Below are 21400 nucleotides of genomic sequence, written 5' to 3' on the forward strand. Positions count from 1 at the left end.
AAATGTATAATGAAGGTAAACTTGTGTTTCCTAATTTGTGACACGTTAGTTTTGATCGTGATGAGATAGAATTGCTGAGCTTCCTGTAAAGAAGTGAGAACGAGAAAAGCTAGGTGGTGTTGGTGAGAGCTCCTTACTACAAATTAACTTTCGTTTGACTTTCCAAATTTTATCGAGACGAATAATTGTTCCTCAGTTCGTACCAATGTTAAAACATTTTCATAGACCGAAGTATAAGGAAATATTTAGACTCTAGCTAAATAAACTTACACAGGTACGGTATATACTAATTCATTTTTTTTGATTTTATCATCACATTTTCTGAGAAAAAGAAACATATAAAATGATTTGCAAGGTAGCAGTCAAATTTTCGACTCTCGGCTGAGGGAAATGCCCAAACGCGAGAACCAATAATAGGACAAAATTGGGAATACTGTAATTTTCCATAATAATTTACTTATATTAATATATTGAACCACTACATCAATAGAATCACGATGATTAAACGAATCTATTGATACTAATTTGGACTACTCTCGGGTAGCTTCATAATTTAATTTACAAGGCTAGAAATTTCTTGTGACCTTACGGCAACGTGTTTGGAGTGCATTTGTCCCTAAAGATTCTTAGCAGAAAAAAAAATTGATAAAACATTAACTTCTGCACAAGCAATAAAACTTTTCTGTAATGCCTGAATTTGCTATTAGTGGTACATAACAGAGCTCTCCCTATGTTATACACTTAGTAACGAAACATTCCTTGTGAGTAATATGGTTTCGTTTTGGCAGTAACTCATACGATTCAAATGACAAAGTTAATCAATAATTATATGCGTCCCAAACAGATTTTAAATTAAAATACAATGTTAAAATAAACTGAATTAATTGTGGGAATTTCTCTAAAAAGCCAAAATAATATAAGTGCTTCTGGCATCTAGGAAACATGAAAATCTACTGAAAAATAAGTTTGGCATAGTTAATGTCTGTAATGCAAAGTGTGTCCGTTATTTTTTGGGTTCTTATTTGTTAGATTTTTCTTTTCACTGACGAATATGTGTGCTATTTTACGAATTGGAGCTGCAAGTGCGTTGCCCTTTCTACCTCACTGGTATTTAGTAAAAACCACGCTTGCATGGTATTGTGGCTTCTGAATGACGAGTGTTTTGAGGAAGAAATCATTAATTTCTTGTGCGGTTTACCTCTGGATAGAGAAATGTAAAATAGAAAATCGTTCACCGTTTCACGCTTAAGCTACACATATCTTCAGATATAGGAAAATATTTAGATCTATTCAGGATACTAGCGGATCTGAAACGGTAGGGGTACAGGGGCGTCATTTAGAGGGGGGCAGGGAGGGGCCTTTGCCCTCCTCTGAGTTTGAGATTTATATAGATTTTATTAATACAATAGTAGTATGTCAGTGAAAAACGCGAAATTTTACTTATATCAAGGGGTCTTGCCCCCCCAAGCCAAATCTGAAATGACACTACTGTAGGGGAGGGCTTGAGATCACGCCATCACCCGTACCTACCCTGGCCTATTGTATTTTTAGAAGATTGGAGGACGCCACAGATTATTTTCTGGAAGAGGGGTGCCGACGTGCTCCCGCGTTCCCCCTCACTTTTATCCCTGGGCCTATCTACAAAAGTATTTCTACAAAGTATTACAAAAAGACACTCACTGCATACACTGAGTACCTTTCAGAAAGTATTACAAAAACTGCATACACTGGGTAACTTTTACAACCTACTATAAAACTACACTAAAATAAAATCAAATACAGAATTGCCTAATATTTCATCTTGCAAGGGTCCACTGAATTTGTAAATTTTCAAGGTTAAAGCAGGAGGCGAGGAAGATTGTAAAGTTAAAGCTAGGTCGAACCCCGTGATTCAGTTCAGTGAGAAACACTCAATATCATACGTGGCGAAATCAAAATGATCTCATATTTTGGGAACGGAATTATGGCAGGAAATTTGCTTTTGGATTCAGAAATATGCAATATTATTAATCCCTAAACAACTGTGTTGACAGATTTATTACCTTACTTTTCATAACTAATATTTCCGTCACGTCATGTATCTAAAATATTGTCCGTAACACTGCCGGAATCAATCCATATTTCCAAATGTGTAATAATTATTTATCCCACTCCTTTTTTTACAGACATGAACGTCAATTTAGTATGAGTATCTTTACAAAAATATTGGGAAACAAAGAGAAAAACTTGATTATGTATTTCTGATGTGAACAGAAGGTACATTATATATATATATTTTCTAATATTTAAGTTTCATATTTAGGTATTAATACTATTTGTGTGTATATTGTCCTAATAAAGTTGATGACAATATCAAGTGGTACCTATTGATCAGGTGTTCTTAAAATATGGTCATTGTTCAGCTATTACGTATTAGTACATAGAGAATTTTCTTTGTTTTTCTGTCTCTCTCGGCCGGGAAATAAACAAATAAATAAGAGAAAGGAAAAGAATAAAGCAAATCACGAAGATCTATAATAAATAGTGATGAGCGGAAGAGTCTTGGTCTTGCAGTTTTTGCAAGAGTCTTGCATGCAAGACCAAGACCAAGACCAGGAATCCCGATGCAAGACCAAGACCAAGACCAAGGGGTGCAAGACCAAGACCAAGACCAAGACCAAGACCATACCTGCAAGACCAAGACCAAGATCAAGACTCTTGCGTAAGAGTTTTGCACAACTGCCTTCTCAGTGGTAGAGCGTTGATCTTTGGTGCTGGAGTCCTTGCTTCTATCCCAGCTGGCACCATATGAGCTTCTTGTGTGGATTGAGACCGTGTGCGTAGGTTTTCTCGGGGTTTTCTTCTCATCATCACCATCTCACTTTGGCTCCGTGCATAATCGTGACAGGTAAAACTCGATATTACATCATTTCAAAACATATCAGTGGTGTTCTTCTTCTAAAACTAAACAGAAATGTAGTATGGAACATCGGTAATTCCGTACACCATAGGTGCCCAGTACAAGGGTATGGCCTTGTATCCAAGGATCAAGCATCTGTAAGAAATTTTAATGTGTGCTCAAAAAATTAATATCGAAATAACATTTTCATGACATCGACAAAAACTTGTGTATGTGACCGCAAGTATGATTTCATGGGCGGGAGCTTATACGTTGAATAATTGTTTATCAGTATAACTTTTAGCCTCCTCAGGTATATGGCACATGGGGATTGAGAGATATAACATTATATAACAATAAATAATCCATATTCACAAGTGAGAGTGAATTCGTTTTGTTAATTCAAATAACTTGTAGTTTGGTGCTGTGTTTTTGTATTTCTAATATAGGTCAAAAGTATTTGTATAAGTTGAGATTACACAAAAGACATGGACAGTTGAGTCGTTTTCAGTTTTTACTCAAATTATATTAAAATGTTAAGAGGTTTGATTATAATCGTTATTATTTTAATTTTTCTTTCTCTTTTTTGGTCAATATTACTAACATATCATCATAACTATTCTGCCATTATTGGCAGGTCACTTGTTGCAACTCAGAAGCTTCGATATACGGTGATACTCAGCTAGTCTCTTCGTCTTGACGTAGCAATTTTTTTGTTTTAATACCTTCCTTCAACTACAGTCTCCTTTGCCCCCTCCCTCTCTTTCCTTCCAAAGTATCCTCTAGCACGTCCCTAATAATACAGTTCCTCCTCAGCCAATGTCCAAACCAGTTCCTTTTCCTCCTCTTAATTACATCTAAAATTCTTTTCTCCCCTACTGCTACTATTTCTAACACCTCTCCATTCGTTTTCCGTTCAACCAGCTAAATCTCCCCTTCTATCGAAAGCCTCCAATATTTGTTTGTTCACTTTTGCGTAATGTCGATGTTCCTGTTCCATAGAATACATATTGGAATCAGTAAAATAAAATCTCAATATTTAATTGGAAGTTTGTTCAATACAACGATTAGGTAAACTTGGTTGAAAATAAAAAATATTTGACGCCTTTAGAGTGTGAAAATTACTTAGCAATTTATGGTATTTCAGTAATCTCTGCCGTCTTGATTTTCTTTCACGCGTCTCCCCAACTTGGGAACCGGTGGAGTATTCAATCTGTTAAAAAAATATAAAAAGATTACGAATCATTGTAATTTATATTATAAGTAGTTAAGCGTGGGAATCCATTAAAAAAAATAAAGGTTATCAACTAGGCCTATGTTGCATACTATCATCATAATTATTTACACGAAGGTAAACTATATTTCATTTAGAAACATACATTGTATTTCCGTTACTATTGGTGCATTGTAGAATTTATCCAGAGTACAATTTACGTATAAAAAGCATAAAATTTTTGAAAGGCAAGACTTGCAAGACTCTTGCAGCAAGACCAAGACCAAGACTGGGTGTGCAAGATCAAGACCAAAGGTTCCAGTGCAAGACCAAGACTAACACTGGAAGTGTAAGACCAAGACCAAGACAAAGACCACCCAGTTCTTGGTTTTGGTCTTGCATTTGCTCATCAATAGTAATAAAGAACAAATAAATGTTCAGAGCGGATCTAGGGCAGGCAGGGGGCATAGGCCCCCACAGTTTTTTCAGTGGTAAAATCATTTAAGCTATTACGTATACATTTTTAAAGTTTATACAAGATGTATCGCTTATGGTATCAGTGTAATACCCTTTAATTGTCATTTGCAACAGGACGATGTGGTAGAAGAACGGCTTTTTGATAGGTGATGACGTAATAAGTGGATGGTTTTGCAGCCAGGAGGATTGTGAGAAATAGGTATATAAAAGGAGAAGAGAGCTGGGATATTTTTTTGGAATGGATTGAAAGCATTTCGAAAAGAAAAGCCAAGCTGCCTGTAAGTACAGGATACAATTAGAACCGATTTTATGAAAAATATGGAAATATTATCAGATTCAATTTTTCTCTACAAAAATGTAAATTATTCTCTTTTATCATATTCTGAAATAAACTCTATACATCTACGGAGTAATATAATAGGTGCAAGAACTCAACCCTTAATATTAATTTCATTCTACTCTAACTATCTGAAGCTATGATTTCATAACAAGGTAATGCTTCAAATTAGTGTGCGTGTACTTTGAAAATGTCGTAAGATAAATGAGACGTTCATAATTTAAGTATAGTGCGAACAAAGAATGAAATAGAATTTTTTTATATCTTTTAGATTCTGTGATTTCTTTAAAAAGTAAATATTATTTATATTTCTTTCTAATAAGTCTGGTTACAATGTAAAGCGACACAGTTTGAGCTTTCAGTATCTAATAAAACATGTTCTGTCCCAACGCAGGTCACCTTCTCAGATTTAGCACCTTTTGTCCGTGTAATTCAAAATTATATTGGGATTTGTTTGTTTCTTGAAAGAGAATAAATAATAAAGGGAAAAAAACGTTTAGGAAAATGATTAGCATATTTTGTATGTTGCTGAACAAGAAACTAGGACAAAGTCACACGCAATGAAAAACATTTTGTTTAATAATCTCTTTTATTTCATTAATGTTTGCTAATTAAATTTAGAACTAGAACATTCTATTGAAAGGTTTAGTTTAAAGTACCTACCAACCACAAGAGCCATTTTTATTTTAATCCTTTTGGAGGTAAGATATGATGATTAGTTGGGAAAGTAACACGCATGAAGTTAGATAGAAACATTATGTATACATAGTTGTATTTCACTGGCGCTAATAACCGACAAACAAGCTCGTATCCACGGGTGACCTAGGGGACCGACACTTAGATTTTTACTGGCCACCTAAAAGTTTTACAGTAGGCTTGCAAATGAACTATAAAATGGTTGGATCGGGCCTCCTTAACTTCTACCAGCAGCGCTCTTCCTTAAAAACCGCACTAATATCCTGGTCTGGTAACATATTACATGAACTACCAACCACATTTGTTTTACTCATTTGCTGTTAGCTTTTGTTCTTTCAGTTTATTTTTCATTCACGTTTTCTTACAAAAGTATACACACAAACACAACCAGCCAACAAGATGAAATGAAATCTTTCAGTTTAAGCCTTTATCCTAAGGATGATTAAAACAAGTGAAAGATGATGGAAGAATAAGAAAGTGAGATGAAACGGGAGTACCTCCAGGGCGAAGCGTACTATGAGGCTCTGAGGCCGGGCCTACCCTGTTTTCTACAGTATATTTTCTTCATCTTTGGTTTCTTATAAAATAAATTCAATACTAGAATAATTTGTTTTTTTCGGTAACAAAATAGTAGTTAGGAAACACTTGGAGCCCCTTTCGTCTGAGCCTCACCAGCTTGCTAGAGAGGCTTACGGGCTATGCTACTCAGGGAGCGAAGGTATTATCGCTCAGCATTGCACCCATTGTTGGGAAGGTGCGAAGGCTTGCCTCTGGGAGTTTAACTTTAGCGTTGAAGGCATCTTCCATTGCTAATACATTATAAAATGATTTCCTTAACACAGAATAAGAAGTTTCTGTGTAGGATTATGCATTTCTATTAGTGATAACTTGTTTAATTTATGTATATACTCTCAGAGTTATTCATAGTAGCATTTTTTCCCTATATGGAGCCTGGTCCATAATAGCTTGAAGAATATGACTGGTACATTGAGCGTATGTATAAATTTACCAAACGCTACCGTACAGGATAAAATAATAATATGTGTATGTAATTTTAGTTGAGTTTTCAATTTCGTAGAATCAGTGGGGTATTTACAATTTTGTTTAGGGGGGTTTGCTTGTTTCGGGAGGGGCTTTGCTAAATTCATTCCTGGGAATGTGAAAAATCTGCAATGTATATAAAACAGTAAAAAGTTGCGATAAATTTCCGGAAGCTCTTAAATATGCCACTGCATAGAATACAATATTAAATATCTTGCGTTGATTCAAATGAAATACTTTCACAGCATTAACATTTCTAGTGAAGTCATTACCACGTGATGCATTAATTAAATGCAGTATTGTACTTACTTTAAAGTGTGGGATGCAAGTAACAAACGCTTATCCAAGAAATTTGACAATTAACCGTAAGAATGTATTTTCTTTTTCTCTCCTTCCATTTTCAATGATGCATGAAATTAAAAGAGTAACTAAGGAGGAAATTCCACTCGCCTCCCCGCAAATCCCAGACGAGAAAATATGAACTCCACTTCAAAATATTCGTAGTGGAGCTAAATCGGAATATTCCATTAATACATTTTGGCTGTTTTCCTCATGTAAATATTTGAGTAATAATAGTAATAATAATAATAATAATAATAATGATAATAATAATAATAATGCTAAAAGTTTTTTTAAATAAGTAATTTTGTAGTTTTTGTTTGTTTATCTCAATAAGGAAAACATAATTTTGACTGTAATTTTAACATTTTATGATACACCAAACGTTATGGTGTTATTAGTTTATCGGCCCTACCTTACTTGTGGGATTACGCTTTGCCACTAAGTACCTCGAGAAAATACACGGACACGATGTTGTTACCACAAGTTAACTTGGATGGGGATCGATTTACGGACCCCACGCACCTGAGGTAATCGCTCTTTCGCTCAGTTGTCGTGCTCCCCATCAAGCCAGCCATGGGTGCTGATTATGCAACTTTCAACACACACAAACTATTGTTATTATATTGTTTTATTTCTTTTAAAAAAATTAAAAAATATTAAGCATTGATATTGATGAATCAGTCAGCTAGAGAATTTCTCTGGATATTGCACGTTTTACCGAAAAATTACCTTTTTGCTAATTTAAACTACTAACACTGCATTCACTTATCTTCTAACATTACAACTGGCTAAGGAAACTATTGTGAGAAAATATTAGCTACTGTTCATAAAGTTGTTTCTTTTATAAAGATTTCGTATGAGAAATTATTGCCAGGATCTTTTGTAAAACTTCAGAAAACAAAGTGAACTTCGCGATTTCCATCTAATATGAACAAGATAGCGGTAAGTTATTTTAACCAATTTTCTAATATCTTGTGCTGTTTAAATAATTTTAGTTGATGTACATTTGTTGCAAATAAAACTGATTATAATATACGGCGACACATCTTGAGCTTACAGCATGTAAACTTTATCCGAATATTGGTAATGCGTTGAGTGTACATCTTTTGGTTCTTCAATTTGATGGTGGTTTCAATTTATTTATCAGAAAACCTCGTATATTCCTGAATATAAGACTAAGTTTTCTTCCGCAATTTTCTGCCCAAAATATATGGGGTCGTCCTACTTCTATGATATATGATGTAATGTTTTTCTTTGCTAAGCAGAACATGCATCCATTAAGCTCAAGTTTACGCTCTTTCTCCTCTAAGGCTTTACATTTTAAACCTCTTCATGTCCAAGCAATATATTTGTCCTATACTTTAAAACTGTCCTAAATTTGTACTGAATTATTTTAAAAATTTCAATTTTAATGTATTTAAGCATCAGGAATTACCTTGAATACGATTGAATACAAGTAATAATGTTCCATAATAGTTTCAAAATCAGCCTCTGGTTTTGAATAATTTTTATCAGCTACTTATGGATTTATGAAATATTGATGAGAAGAGTAATTGGGAAACTGCCTGATGCACAGCTTTCCGTCCCTAGTCCAGTGCAAGTGATGTTGACAACTCATACGTCAAAATAATTACAACTGCAGTTGCGTGTTAGGCCTATTAGAACATCTACATTTATTATCACGATTTCATCAGTCACTATTGTTAAGTATTGTTTACATTTTGTTCTTGTTACTATCACAAAATAAATGTTTTGCCTAAGGATACGTAACGAGCAATTAACAGAATCAATTTATTCGTTACACCTGACAACGGTCACTCGAAGACTTGCAAGTAGAAGTACCCTTTCAGAGCATTATATCAAACGAAAGGCTTGTCACTACAAAGTGTATATTGCATCGTAATTAGCAAAGCGTATATTGAATGTAGTTCCCGTTAGCCTAGGATTACCGTATGAAAATTGTAATCCTAGAAAGAAAGAGTATTTCAGAAAGAGTCTGATTTTCATAGAACAGCTAGACCTTTTTTGTGAATTTTGAAACTGATTTGTTCTAATTTATGAATATCTTGACGATGTGAAAGCTGTCCCATTTCAAACAGGAAAAACGTTTTTATTTTGAATCGTTGTTTTAGGCTTCAGTTATAAAACAGGGTAATTCCGAATATGGGCTTAGTTTTAACTAGTGTTGCTCAGAAACGAGAAATGTTTCGTATGTCTTGTCTTCGGGATGAGAAGAATATTTTAACATTCGAGACAACGACAGACATGAGACAATTCTTGTCTCGTTTCTGAGCAGAGACAAAAAATTTCAAGGGTTTCGTTGGCAGCATTTGTTCCTTAAAGTCATATCTCAAACACTGTTTTAACATTACATGATACATAGGCATATTAACCTAGAAGGACGTCCATCATAACACCAGGCCCTCAACTAGAGGGGCGTCAGGGGAACCTGCCCCACCTAAACTTTTCATGACCTCTCCAGATCTCAATACAAAATGCTATTATTAATACAAAAATCACAATTTAGATATTTGTAAGAGAATTTCAAATGATCTGGCCCCCCTATCTTATTCATCCCCCCCCAAACTTCTGTGTCTGGTTGCGGGCCTAACACACTTTTCGGGGACCTCTCGTGAAGCGGATGGATTCTTATAACTTCTAGACGAAATTAAGAAAAAATCAAGGCATAGATATTATACATAAATGTACAAAACGAGGCAATCAAAGTTTGAAGGGAAGACTAGAAAAGCCTTCCGAGAATGGCCACGAAAAAAAAAATTCTTTGGATACGGAGACGAGGCGAGAGTTCAACAGAAAATATAACACGAGAAAACATTTTTTTTTCGTCTCATGAGTAATCTTAGTAATCGTCATCAGGGGCGAACCAAAGGCCTGGCGACACGGGCAACTGCCCTAGGCGTCAGATTCAGAGGGCGCCAAAACGAGCCTCAAAAATTAAATTTTATAGCGTGTTTTCTACTGGAGTTTTCTTTTTGTATTCTTGTAAAGTACGTAGCGACAATTACGTATTTTCTTTCATTACACCATGGAAAAAGATAATTCCACAGTACTAGAGGAACTGTATCAACAAATGGAGACATGGCAAGTAGAAGAAAGAGTGGACGGGGAGTTGGTAATGTTTACAGCAGATCACGTTCTTTGTGAACTTTTTCCAGACAATGAATGTTATTGACTTTTATATACATATGTCACTCTTTTAAAGTGGTAGTGGAGGGGGAACAAAGTTACTTGTGAGGTACTGAAAACAAATGTATTTAAAATTATTTAATTGGTTGCTAATTTTCAGTAATAGTGTAATTTTATATTTTATTTAGATTTTAGTAAGTTTTTATATGCTATTAATTATCAAACATGAGGTTAAAGGTGGCAAAATTAGGAAAACAATTTGTGTAAATCATTCTAGATTTTAAGGCACCTTTTTTATAGAATTTCCCTTTATCCCATCCTCTGATAATTCTTTGATTACTAAATGTTAGATGGTAATATGGTCTCTGCAGTAAGTATCACTTTCACACTGCAGTAAGTGTACTTTAATGCAATACTAAACGAAAATAAGAAAGCTTTGTTGAAATCAGCTTGTACAGCCTTTATAATTAAAGGAAATGCACAGAATTTTAACGCATTTTTTTTAAATCTTTTTGGAGAGGTTTAAAATAACGTACATATCTATTTTACTTACCATTTTTCATTTACAAAATATGAATATTTACAGCTCGGGTGTTTGTCTCTTTTCAGATTACCGGTTATTGAAAAAGAATACATTCGAGCTTCTACATCTGCGTCCAGTTCAAACACTAATGAAAACCGCAATGAAATTACGCACGGCGAAGAAGTCAGATTAAGTTCTGAGTCTGACAATAAAACAACAGACGATGTTGAATTGGCGTATGTATCATATTCTCCCGACGCAAGAATTGAATTTTCCGTCAACGAGCCTGACCTGCCACCAGAAGAAGGCCCCATTCTTCAAAATGAACCGGAAAAAATAACCAAGCCTTCCCTCTCAACGCAAACTTCAACATGTTTGGATGATTCAAAAGATCCAACTTTCTATGCAAATAAAAAGCTTTCACCAGAACTTATTAATCAGGCTTTAAAATTAGAATCCCAAAATCTAAACTCTATGGATTTTCCAACTTCGTGTGGAAGGAAATTCAATCCAAAAGTTAAGATAGCTATTCTACCAAACGGAACCACACAAGAGCGGATATGGCTTGTTTACAGTAAGCACTATGATGCTGTCTTTTGCTTGCATTGCCTGTTATTTTCTTTACCAACAGAAAGAAGTATATGGGGCACTACAGGTTATAGGGGATGGACGGACCACAGAGGAGATAGAGATATAGAATTCCATGAAAAATCCAAAAACCATACATCTTCGCAAATTGCAAGGCTTCAGTGGATCTGTAAACAAAGGGTTGCCAAAGGTCTGACTGAGCAAGGTGACAAATTTGTAAATCACAATCGTGAAGTCATATCTGGCCTTATAGATTGCTGCCGTTATCTATTGGAGGATAGGTTGCCCTTTAGAAATAAAGATTCACTGAACGGAAAACTTGTAAATCTTTTCAAAGTGCTTGCCAAGTATAGCCCGGACGCAAGAGTTTATTTGGATAAGCTTAAGAAATCAAAAGAAAGCAAAACAAAACTTGGATATAATTTCCTTAGTTACAGAAACATATTTGATTTAATAAACATTATGAATGAAATAGTTATTTCAAAAATCGTGAACCGTGTTAATGAAACCAACACATACTCCGTAATTCTTGACTCTACACAAGATGTAAGCAAAAAGCAATGTACCACCGTGTTAGTTCGATATGTCGAACACAGAGATAGGCATGGAGAAATGAAAGAAAATGTGAAGCCAGAGGAGCGACTTGTTAAAGTGTTTACCAGTGGAGACACAACGGGCGAACACTTGTCATCTGAGCTGTTTAATACTCTGCGAACAATTGGAATTGATACAAATGGTATGGTTGGTCAGAGTATGGATGGCGCAGGAAATATGTCTGGTAAATTTAATGGATTTAAGTCATTTGTACTTAGAGAATGTCCTAAAGCTTACTACATTTGGTGTAGTTCACATAGGTTTGCATTGGTCGTTGAGAAGTCTATGGATATTTGTCCTCAAGTACGACACATGTTCTCAATTCTACAAGAGCTCTATGTGTTTATGTCTGGCCACAAAAAGCATCACACCTTCATTGAAAAATTGAAAAAAAGGTCCATGTAAGGCTAGAAGAATGCGACTCAAAAGAATCAACACGACTAGATGGTGGAGCAAAAGTGATGCTCTTAAAACAATCATCAGTTGCTACGATGAACTAATAGAAGCTTTAGAGGACATATCCGAAGACTCAGAAACAGATTCAGCAAAAGGACTTCTAAAATCAATATCCGATTATGATACCATTGCAACCATGCTGATCGTTTCAGAAATTTTTAAAGTTCTGTCGCCAGTGACTGTTTGCTTACAGTCAAAAAACATTGACTATGGAATTGTTCCGACAGTTGTTTCTGAGACTATAGCCAAACTGGAGGCAATGAGAAACGACGGAGCTTGGAGCAACATGGCGGATTGCATTAGTCAGTTTAGAGTTCAACACAACCTCCAGCAAACTTCCAATAGAAGAATTCGCAAAAGGAAAAGATTCATGGACGAACTTGCTATTGATAGAATAGAATATAATAGAATAGAATAGAATAGAATAGAATAGAATAGAATACTTTATTAGTCATTAGACAACATAGTTGCAATAGACTTCGTCAAGAATAGTATTTAAATTGTAAAAATTATTGAAATGTAACAAAAAAGAAACTATGGCTATTACTAATTGATAGTTAATAACTAGTTGAAACTATTACTAACAGTTATAACCCAATTTGCATTCTTCATATTTACATACTTCATATTTACATATATACTTCATAATTACTTCATAGAAGTATTACTACATATATACTTCATAGAATAAATATACTTCATATTTACATTGTTGGCACTACCACATATCAATAAACAAAAAGCACATTATTACCATTATTAGGGTTAAGCCTTCTATTGAATTACATCTTTCAAATTTGGGAGAAGATCCGTAGAAGCAATAGCAATGGTAACAGTAGCGATAGTAGTAGTAGATTAGGTAACTGCAGGTTTAGTTGATTATTGCTACCATGTTTGAATCCTTTAAGGAAGTATGTCGTCTACGGAACTTTACCCTCACATTTCTACCAGCTATTTACATTTTATTGATTACAAATGCATTCCTCAAATTCCGTAATACTATATATACAATACTCTATTAATATATTACTAATGTGTTTAACAAACTGCTTGTTTTCCAAATTACGTACATGTAAAGGTAACAAGTTGAACAGTTTTATTGCATTATATTTAAAATTTTGCTGCGTCTTGCATAATCTGACAGACGGCTTTTCTAAATTATTTTTGTACCTTGTATTATAATCGTGCACGTTAGATCGCAAATTATAACTAGTTTGGTTTTCCTTAATATAAATTAAACTATAATAAATATTTATTGAGGGAACTGTCATGATTCGGTATTCTTTGAAAATATTCCTACAGGACTCAGTATCAGGTACACCTTTAATACAACGTAATGCCTTCTTTTGCCATTTGAATACGTCCTTTGCACCTGCAGAGTTTCCCCATAGTAAATTACCATACAATAAATGAGAGTGAAAAAGAGCATAATATACTGAAATCATCATTTCCTTACTTACAGACCTTTTTAATTTCCGCAATACGTAAAGAACACGAGCGAGTTTTTTGCATAGTTCTTGAGTGTGAACTGCCCAGTTTAGTTTTGTATCTAAATATATGCCTAACAACTTCACATAATTCTGGTTATTCAAGATACACGGTGGCTTATTTAGGTAAAAGAAATGAGTTTCTGTTTTTGTCGTGTTTAATACCAAGCTATTTGTTTGGAACCATAGAGCAGAAGCCTTTAACATGTCTTTATTTTTAATGTTTACATTGAGTATGCTATGGTCATTTGTAATAAAAGTAGTGTCATCAGCATAGATTGTTGTTTTATACGGTAGACAACTTGGTAGGTCGTTCATGTACACTAAGAATAAAAATGGGCCTAGTACCGAGCCCTGAGGAACACCAGTCAAAACTTCTAACTCATCAGATGTCTTATTGTTAAACTTTACTATTTGCCGTCTGTTAGTGAGGAAACTCTTAAAGAAGAGATAGTTCAATGTCATTTATTCCATAGAATCGTAATTTTGTAAGTAAGATATCGTGTACAACTATGTCAAAAGCTTTACTTAAATCAATAAGAGTAGTACACGTATATGAGCCGGATTCAAAACCATTTAGTATTTCGTCCACGACTGTCTCGACAGCATCAATAGTAGATAACCCTAATCTGAAACCAAAATGGGCTACATTAATAAGTGAATTTTGTTCAAAATAAGGAGATAATTGCTTTTTAACGCAATACTCTATTATTTTAGAAAACACTGGAACAAGGGATATAGGGCGGTAGTTACCAGGGCTACCTCTATCACCCTTTTTATATATAGGTACTGTTATTGTTACTTTTAGGCTATCAGGAAAACAGCCGTCGTTTAGTGTCCAATTAATAAGGTACGTGATAGGAAATGCAATTATATCAATTATTTGCTTTATAATAAAGGTTGATAGACCATAAAAATTTTCACTGTACGTATTTTTCATTTTTGACACAATATTTAAAACTTCATCTGCACTAACCTGTGTCCATTTAAAATTTAGGTTGTTAAGTTGTGGTAAACTCTGCCTATTAAGGTACACATTAAGATCATTGTTAAGGTTGTCAGCATTGTTCTTAGAAATATTAGTTACATGTTGATTATTTACAAAGAAGCTATTAAACTCGTTAGGTGTAATGCTAGGCAACTTTGTTCCATGTTCTGTCTTAATTTCTTTTTTTATTATTGACCAGGCAGCTTTGCATTTATTACTTGCTTTGGCTATGTGTTCTTCATGAAGTTTTTGCTTGGCTATTTTTATTTCTTTTCTGTATTTTTTCTTAATCACATTGTACTTTAATTTAACAATATTGTCACCATTTTTAGCTTTAGCGTGTAAATTGACCATTATAGCTCGAAGGTTAGCTAATTTTGGAGTAAACCATGTTAAATGTGTTATAGGTTTCTTATTATTTATGTGAACAGTTTTAGATTTTATTGGACAGCACTCATTATAAATATTGACGATAGTGTTTATAAATGTATTCCATGCTGTAGACAAATTACTACATGTGCTTAACAAATCATAAAAATTTACTTGATATAGGCTATCCCTTAAGCTGCTAATATGTGACAAGCTTAGCAATCTATACCTCTTAAATGTCGTAGTGGGAGGAACGGTATGCTTTAAAATAGGTAGGACAAGCCATAGACCACTATGGTCTGATAAACAGGGTTCTATAGTTCCACATGATATCATACTTCTGTTTACATTAGTGATCACATTATCAATGCAAGAATTCATTCTGGTTGCTTGATCATTAACATAATAATAGTCATACGATCTGAGAGTATCACAAAATGATTTTTTTACAGTGTTATCAATTAGAACATTTATATTTATATCCCCCATGTGCACTACATCAAATCGTTTGTACTTATCAATATATAAAGCAAGTTTTTCCCACTGTAACATAAATATATTAGGATCCGAATTCGGAACACGATAAAAAGAAATAATCACCAATTTTAAACTGTTAAATACGATACCAGTTACTTCGAACACTCCTTCAATAATAGGTGATGCATATCCAACGGTTGATACTCAGTGTTAATATCTAACCGTACATAAACACCAACGCCTCCCTGATTCATTACCTTTCTGGTGAAAACACTAGCTAACTTATAATTTGAGGGGATATACATATCTATTTCATCAACTAACCAGTGTTCGTTGACACAAAGAACATGACAGGGAAATTCTTTTAGGAAAATTTCTAACTCGGGTAATTTATTTCTAATCGATTGTAGATTAATGTGAAAAAATAGTATATTTGTTGTATTTTCTGGTTGTGGAGTTTGCATATTATCATTATTATTAATAGAACATACTACATTATAAAGACTACATTCAAGCGGCTTCGTTAGACTCGATTGTTTAACCTGGCTCCATATTGTTACCGGTACTGAGTTTTTTATGGAGTCAGGTTCGCAAGAGAGTTTCCCTGTTCATGCCAGCTCATTGGTATTATTCCTTTACACATACTTGCATATATTTTGTTACTTACATTCTGTATTTCGCGACTGACATATTTCTTACCCAGCTTATTAAGGTGAAGTCCGTGACTTGTATAAAATCTTCTTCCAATCGAACTTATGTCAACGACACTGACATTTTTAAGATGTTTGCTGAGTTTGTATATTTCTTGATTTACTCGATGTATTTCCCTATTTACACATGATGAAGGTAGGAGGTCATACCGATGAGGCACTGTAAACACAAGGACATTGGTATGCACAAGAAGTTGTAATCGTTTCCTCAGATTACTAAGAAATTCAGTAGCTTCATTTCTAGCAACATCATTTGTTCCTGCTAAGAAAACCACAAGATCCCTTGCACCGAGTTGCTGATTTTCTTGAGGCACTTCCGCTGTAACAACCTTGAAAGTTGCGCCAGGTTTCACCGTACTGCATATTTGATTACTTAATTGAGTATGGAGCTCCGTAGCTATATTCCTTCCTTGGCTATCCGCGTACAAGCGTATTTTCCCCTTGCGACTTCTATTGCTCGAAGACTTCTCATCACCGGAATAACCCTTACTGTTATGTAAATTCACCTTGCACTTCGAACTATTTGTTTCTTCTTTTTCAGCAGGGACATGCTGAAGCACCTCGAAACGGTTTTGTAGTTGGATGTTGAAAGACTTGTCCTTCGTAAGACTCTTGGATTTCTTTTTGTTCTTGACTACTGATGTCCATGAGTTGCTTTCATTACTGTTCGACATGTCCGGTAGATTTGGCCAGTCTTTACCTAAACTGTACCTGTGATGGTCCTGAGATTCTTCACCTTTGCTCTCTAATTGTTTTTGGAGAATTTGATTTATTGTTCGCACAGATTCCAATTCCTCCATGAGATTTTTAATAATATTCTCATAGTCTTCTTTCTGTTTGACATGGTCCTCACATTGTGCACTTTCTTTTGTCACTATTTTTTGGTTGTTTACACAGAGCATACACACCCACATATTTTCCGGTATATTGTCCTCATTTATATTAGAACATTTAGAGAAATGATACCATTTATCGCAGATATCGCACAAAATTCCATTTTTCACTACACGAGTACATTTGCCACATTTATTGTCAAGTAAAAACACTGAAAACTGAGAGCACGAGATACCTATGTCTACCTTGTCAGCCGCCATCTTGTCTCGTGTAAGCTTATTTCTGAAGGCCATCCAGCCTATTTTCTTCAAAGATTGTTGGTAACACTGGATGTAATACCCCAGTGCGTATGTAGCATATGGATAACGTATGCTCCATACTGATTTCTAGGTAAGCAAGAGAATTCGGCTTGTACAATATAACGCTGTCCGGAGAATTGATTTTTCTCAGTGTGTATGGCCATAATACTTTTTTTTGGGTTTATTGGTCACTTTGAAATAAAGGCGCGTTTGATTTCCTTACAATACATACCGAAAATGATAACTCTTTTCCCTTTTAATTTGCGTCCTCTGTTAAACTTCCTACGTGCGATAAAAGTTTCATCTACTTCCACGGTTGTTCGGGTTACTCCTATTTGGATGTTTTTAAAAAGAGTACTTTCTTGGTTTGCACTCTTGGAAGAGAGAGGTGGAAATGTTCCAGAACTTCACCTCTTTTAGTTTCGTGTTATAGAGCCATGTATTACACTGGTATAAAGTAATCAATTCAGCCCTTTTTGTTTCAATTTGGTACTATTTTTCAGCCCACTCCAGAGATAGGACTGTGGCAACACTGGATCAGAGTACCTGTATATATTGTAATCGTTCTTCTTTAGTCACAATTATACGATGTTTAAGGAAAGTATGCTTGGGAACGTTACTCATTTGTTTTTACTATCACATTCATATTATTAAATGAAATATAAAAACGTAAATAACAGAAGTGGTTAAGTTTTAATTTTACCTTTCCTAAAAACACAAAACTAAAAGACATCTTACGTGGTTCACTAAACAACTACATATAGTGGAAATGACATGTGATGAGTATGTTGACTCTTTAATATTAAAAAAATGCTTTGACCATTGATAAATATAACCGTTTTCGATTCCTGATCGGTGCTTATGTGGTTCGGATCCTACGTTAAACTGAAGGTCCACGTTTGATAGTTTAGGTGTTGAACTGGATGCTAAAATTAAATATACAAACAAGTATTAACTACTCATACAATTACATATTTGAAAAAATGAAATCTTTGAGTTTTACGTCCCACGCTTATGCCGGTTGGGCTAAAGGAGACGGTGATGATGAGTAATTAATGAAATGGTGGAATGAAGAAAGTGGGAGGAAACGGGAGAACCCCGAGAAAACCCACGCACACGGTGTTTGTCCACCACAAAGTTCACTTGGCGGGGGCTGGGATTGAACCCGGGACCCCAAGCACCAGAGGTGAACGCTCTACCACTGAATATTTATTGTACTCTGTCACTAATATTACATAGCAAAATTACATGGAGACAATATAGGCGTAATCTAGGACCGACCACTCGGAAGAGAGTCCAAGATGTGGTTCTGAGCAAACCTACTCCGCTGTACGATGATAATGGTTATGCATAACAAGGAAAATGTTCACAAGCACAATTCATGGCCTCCCGGTCTTTCCCGACAGGTGGGACAGAGCTGCTTGCAAAAAACCACTGAAAGATTGTCTTTCGAGATTGACTGAAAAATATTTGCGGCGTTCCCGTTGTAGAAAGTCGAAATATAAGCATTCATCATTCCACGGCATGGAATGATGAACATATAATAATGTGGTACCAACTAACCAGAGGACCGTAGGCCTATTATGTTTGGTTTTTGGGTAATACTGAAATGCAGGAAAGAATAGGAGAACATTTCAACTTATTGCAAAGGACCATACTGCATTTTATAATAATTATGTTATCTTCGTAACACGCAATACATACAAATGCATGTAATGCAGTAGGGTTCTTATTCTAATGGAGAATGAATAGATAAATACATTTACTGCCAGAATATTCAGTTATCATAGTATTAATTGCTTTTAACATATGCTTAATTACTATTACAAAATATTATAGATATAGACGTACCTACGTTTGCATGCACCATCACCTTTAAAATTATTTACTTGCAGCAATGATTCGATTTTTAGCTCAAACTTCCCCAAACGTTGTTTGCGGGAACCTTGGGTGATTGTTAAACCCTTCTTCCGAGACAATTAAGATTTTTTTTTATTGAAAAATTTTAGTTGCTAATCCCAACTAAAATCTCGAAAATTACATTGCTACTCCAGCGTAGCAAGAAAAACCGAGACTATTTCTAACGATGAAAATAACTTTCGTTGTAATAGTTTGATTTTCAGGCCAGCTCGGCAGATGAAAGCAGTAATCGCTACACACTAGGTAATAATTACTGGTCACTCTTACTATCTTGATATTTCATACTTGCAAAGTACAACTATTTCGATGCGTCTCGAAATTTCTTTAATGTTCTATATACAGGGGAGATGACAGTTATTATTTAGTTAGTTATTTGTAATAAATAACTAAATAATAACTGTATAATAACTAAATAATAACTAAATAATAAGTGTATTAAAAATAACTTAAAAAATGTACGTAATAATTGAAAAAAGTTTTAAGTTTCAGTTGAATAGTTGAAAATCGAATAAAATTTGACGGTTTACCATAATAGTCTACCTTATTGCAGTATTTCACTATAATATAATATTAATTGTGATCTAAAATGTTCTGTTTCCGAATAGTTTAATTTAAGTATTTTAGTTCGAAAGTTTTCAGTTTAGAAATTTGCTTCAAAATTTTAGTTTCTAAATTTTGATTTAAAATTGTCAGGTACAAAATTTGGTTTAAAATACTTTTATTAATGTTATAATTGTTTTCTTTCAATATATTTATTTAAGTTTTTCAAGTTTGAGAAGTTTTTTTACTCATTAACTCTTTTTAATATTAAATGTTATTGTTATAAAAGTTTTGCAATTGTAGTGGCAAAGTTTTTAGATTAAAATTTGTATTTTGAAGTTCTTAGTTGTCTTATTATTGTTTTCCTAAACGTCATGTGATAATTTAATTTATTTTAATTTAATTCTATTTCCTCCTCTTTGCGTTCAAATACTAAGCTTTAAATGAACATTTCTATAATGTAAGCTCCTTCCGTACCTACTTTTAAGAAATAAAAATGATAAAAGCAACGTTATATGAATTATTAAATAACACAATTCCAACAAATTTTTAATACAAGAAGAATTTAGTCGAGTACTTGTTTCTGTTAATGTTTTCGTGAATCCATTTCTACACCGCTGTACTGGAAAGGACGATCTCTCGCTGATTCATTCTGAATGGTTCAGCAGACACTTCTGACTTAAAACAAACACACAAGTGCAGTTTGCCTCAACTATTCACACCGAAATTCTACATAAAAATTCTGTCTAGTTCGTGAAATAGGAGAACATAATATATGATAAGCAAAGATAAATTTTTATATTGTTTACAAATGTAAATTTCTGAGAAAAGCGTTCTCTTACTTATCTTTATTATTATTTTTATGCATTATTATTAGGCTTACTTTCCCATTAATGGCCCTCTTTTAATGAACAAGTAATTATTATTGAAACAAAATTATTCATTTGCTACTTATTTTGGGGCAAATATTGTAAATATTATTGTCATGCTGCTGTTTTGTGTCAATATATTTCACACTAGTTTATAAATGTTAATTTTGAATTTGTGGCATAAACCACTAGAATAACGTGTTTTGTTTATATGTTGCTTTTGGAATCTAAACGAAGTCATTTGGTTATTTTGTTGGATTGAAATTCAGTTTACATTTGTGGCACCAACTAATAAGTTTATTAATTGTCGGTTGCAGTTTTGCATTGATACGATCCATCTTCACAAAATACATAAGTGGCTGAAGTTGAAGCATACAATAAGCTTAAAAGAAAGCATGTGAAGCAGGGGCGGGTAAACAGAATCTTACGGTACTCTTGATCGAAGTAAAAAGTGGCGAAATTAATCCTGATTAATTTGTGTGACAGTTGAACGATGACGAAGAAAACTGGCGATAAGTACGACTCACAAGGGAACCTTCCGAAAATGATAGTTGCAGTGAAAGATGTGACCTATGCCAATTGAAAGAGCTGTAACAGAGATGAGTATTCCCAAAA

Source organism: Thermobia domestica, chromosome 5 (genome assembly GCF_964235325.1).
Source record: "Thermobia domestica chromosome 5, izTheDome1.hap1.1, whole genome shotgun sequence".
NCBI lineage: Eukaryota > Metazoa > Arthropoda > Insecta > Zygentoma > Lepismatidae > Thermobia > Thermobia domestica.